Raw genomic sequence first — 4,439 nt, 5'->3', positions numbered from 1 at the left:
GATCCTATTTGTAAGCATAACCTTTAAATAACCATTTATAGCAAAATTAACTTTGTTTTCTTGAAATCACTTTAACAAGAGAAGTCGTCCTAGGAACTTAAAAATAGTCTTTTTTATCTCTGACAAGACAACTCTTGTAAGAAGTAACATGGCATATTAAAAACTAGCTGTTGCCCGCGTCTCCATCCGCATAAAATTCGTTTATCACTATCCCGCTGAAACTGTGCAATTTTCCGGATTAAAAACTATCCTATATCCTTCCCCGGGACCCAAACTATAAGTATGTATACCGAAATTCATCTAAATCAGTTCAGCGTTTTAGACGTAATAAGGTAACTAACAAACAAACAGACTTTCGCGTTCATAATATTACTGGGATGTTAACCTCTTAACAATTATTATGAAAAGTTCAATGTCAGTTTTTTTTTTTTTTTTTTTTATTATATTTATTTAGGTACAGTTTTACATAATAGGTTTTACAAAGTTGGCCACTATTGGAAACCTCTAGGGTTTTAGTAATAGTTGGCGAGATCACGCAGATCGATGCTTTTTACTTTTATTAATTATTAAATATAATATATGTAGCAATATATAATGTAGTAATATATGTAGTATATATATATATATATATATATATATATATGTAACAGTCCAATCTATACATTTTATAATACAACCTCTGGTCTCATGGTTCACAAGCCATGTAGTGTTTCTTCAACAGCAACTTAAATTTATTGGGGTTATTAATAATTTTCAAGATTTCACTCAACAATTCCTTAGGTAGGTAGTTAAGAATGAGTGGTAGCAAATACTTGTTGGTTCTTCTACCGTAAGTGTTATTATTGCGTGGCAAGGAGTATGCAGGCAAGTATTTTAATTTACGCATTTGGTTTGGACGAGACTTTCCTTGAATAGAGGGTATTTCGTCTCGTTCTTCCACAAGCAGAGACATTTGAAACCTATTATATACACTAATTATAGAACAATGACGGAATAAGCCCTCGTAATTGCCTTTATAACTATTTTTAACCTTGTAGGGCACCATTGTTTTTAACAGTGCAAGTTGAAGTTTATAAATTTGTTTCAAATAGGTTCCGTAAGTCCGGCCATAGCTAGTAATACCATAGCCGATTATGGAATCCGCGAGTGAAAGATAAATCATTCTTAATATTTTATATGGAATTTTACTTTTAAGGATGGCTATTTTAGCCATTATAGATCTAAGTTTTGAACATATGTGGTCAACGTGCGGTCCCCAGTTAAAGTTGTTATCAATAATTAAACCCAAATACATATGCTGCTCGACGAGGTCAAGCTCTTCACAGTTGCATGTACCGTTAGTGCTATGTAGGCATTGATGTTCATGTGCTATGATTTTAGGGGTCCCTGTCTCTCTGGAATATGGTGACTTTATATGGATTACTTTTGTTTTCTTGGCATTTATCACCAAGCCCACGTCATGCGCCCACTTGCACAGCTGATTGAAATTATATTGCATGGCATTTTGTGCCTCACTTAGGTCTTGGTGTGAGGTGATTAGGCATGTGTCGTCAGCAAACTGGTATACAGAGCCCCCACTAAAAATGTTGCACATGTCATTGACATAAATTAAATATTCGGTAGGTCCGATTATAGATCCTTGGGCTGTGCCTTCCTCTGTGCTCATAGGGTCACTGACCTGCCCGGCAATCTTTACCATTGTTTGTCGGTTCTTGTGGTAATCTTCGAACCACTTCAGTACGGGTCCCTGTATACCGTTTTGCTGTAGTTTGGCGAATAACGTGGGATACTTTAGTGTATCAAATGCCTTGCTGAAATCTATGAAAACAGCAATTACCTGCTTCCGCTCATTAAGGTAACCATTGACTTCATTAGTGAATCTAGTTAATAGCTGCGAGGTACTCCGGTTCCGCTGGAATCCGTATTGTTTATCATTTATTATGTTGTTACTACTTAAGAATGTATTCAATTCAGTCCCGACGTACCTCTCAGCTATTTTATCTATGCTTGGCAAGATCGTTATAGGTCTATAATTATTATGGTCAGAGTATGAGCCCTTTTTATGAATGGGGCGGACAATACCTACTTTTAACCGATCTGGATACATTGACGTATTGATGGAAGTATTAATTAAGTGAGTAATTAGTGGTGTGATTTCAGTTATTATGTATTTTAGATCTGAAACACGAATTTTATCCTCACCTGGGCTTTTATTAGTGTTAAGTTTTTTAATTATATTAAATATCGTTGAGTTGTTAGCTTTTTTGAGTCTCATGGCTACGTTTGGTATATTACAGTACATGTTAGGATTCAATAGAGGAGTATCACACGTTTGACACAATATGTTTTTAGTATTTTTCCTAAATTCACTCGCAAATTCATTTGACACACATCGGGCATTGCGCTTACCGAAGTGTTTCATAATAATGCTGTCTATACATTTACATAACCTACCACTCAATCGGTTCACGATATCCCAAACTTTACGAGGGTTCCCAAAATTAATACATATTTCATTTTTTATAAAGTTATTTCTAGTATTTTCTATTAATTTGTTCGTTTTATTTCTATAATTATTATACAACAACCTTTTTAACTTATTATTTTCATCCTTACGCCACTGCTTATAAAGATCATTTCGCTTTTTACACATGTAAATTATTTTCTCGTTTACCCACTTGCAAGTCTCTCGTTTCGTTAGTTTAGGTTTAATTGCATAAGAACATTGACTATATACCGACGCAAAATTATCAGTAATGAATGTCATAATATCGTTGGGGTTGTCGTATGCAAGGGCCACAGTCCAGTCTATTTTTTTTAACTCAGTGTGAACTTTTTTGTTATCCAATTTGTATATTAATTGGTGTTGACTCATCTGGTTATTCCTATTGGAGTCACCTGTAATTACACAACCTGTTATCAAGTGATCCGCCAGTGCGCTGTTTACCACCGCGGTGTACACTTCGCTGCAGGAGACAACGCGCACAAACACGTGATCGATACACGATTTCGTTATAGTATCGCTTCGCGCTTCTATTCTTGTATATTGGTTGACCCCGGATTCGAACCCAGCTTCATGTAGTTTGTTGAGATATTTTGTGACGATTGTCGAGCTGGATTTCAAGTCTATGTTCATGTCACCCATTAGCACGCATGTACTTCTTAGCTGGTATTGGAGAATTAATTGTGAGAGCTCACGTCTAAATATGTCTTTATTGGTCTGCGGGGGTCTATAGGTAATGATAAGGTTTATTTTCATGCCTTGATAAGTCTCTAGTTCTCCTGTGATACATTCAAAGCTCGCTGCTTGTACGGTCTTTCTAGAAAAAGTCAGGCTATTATGGACGTACCCCCCCTCCTCTTTGAACGGAGTTCTGTGTACATCTCGTAATTTTTTAATTCGAAGAGCTGCCTACAGTTTTCTGTGATATTAGCTTCTGTGATCGCTATAACGTGTACTATGCGCTTGCTGTTCATTATTATATATTCGAGCTGTGAAAAATTCTTGATAGTTGACCGTATATTGACGTGAAAGAACACAACGCTGTTATATTCCAGTTTATATTTATCTTAAGAAAATCGTTCCAATTTGCATAGTTATCTTCTTTAATGTATGTTGAAAAATCCATTATTGTAGTAGCCATTAGTTAGCGCGTTTATTAAAAAAAAAATCACAATTACAATAGCGGTCGATTTTGGTTACATTGTGTGTGACTGATTATTGCTGTTTTGTTCGTTTCTTAGCTGATTTTTTAGCTTTTCAATATCGGCTACCGTGCGAATGTTGAAAGTTTTCCCTTTATCGGTTTTTCACCAGGATTTGTCCATCTTTTGGCCAAACATACTTACATAGATTGGTGTTTTTAAGTTCAGTCTTGGCTCTCCACAGCAAATATGAGTTATAGGGTGTCAAGGGCTCACGTATATATATTTTGGGCTTGCCAGCCCTCAGTATCTCGCGGGAATTTTCGGTGGTGCCCTTTTCAAGGTCTTGTTGGCATTTGTTAGTGATTTTTGCAGCCTCGAACCACAGTGAACGACATCCATTTCGTAGCTGTATCATAATGACTGGACAGTAACTGACAGCAGCTTGGTCCTGCACCTGCCTTGGACGTGTTGGCTTACGGTATGCTTCGATTATGTCTTTTGGATTGCACTTTATCTTGGTGGCAAAGTCACTGGCGGTTTGAAGGACATCTTCATTCTCTTTTTTCTATCCCGCATATTTCTAGGCTGTTGGCCAGCTGATTTTGTTCCATTGCATTTATTTTTTGCTCCATAGCTTGGTATTTTCAGCTCAATATTTGCGTATTTATGTTTTATATCCATACAAGTGTTTTCGAGAAGTTTTCGTAGTGGTTCAAAAGATTTATTTTTTTTTCATAGTCGTCAATTTATCAGAATAGAATTGCAGGGTTGTTTGTAGCTCCTCGCGTATA

The sequence above is a fragment of the Choristoneura fumiferana genome, chromosome 18, assembly GCF_025370935.1.
Source record: "Choristoneura fumiferana chromosome 18, NRCan_CFum_1, whole genome shotgun sequence".
Lineage (NCBI taxonomy): Eukaryota > Metazoa > Arthropoda > Insecta > Lepidoptera > Tortricidae > Choristoneura > Choristoneura fumiferana.
Note: the sequence above shows the minus strand (reverse complement) of the source record.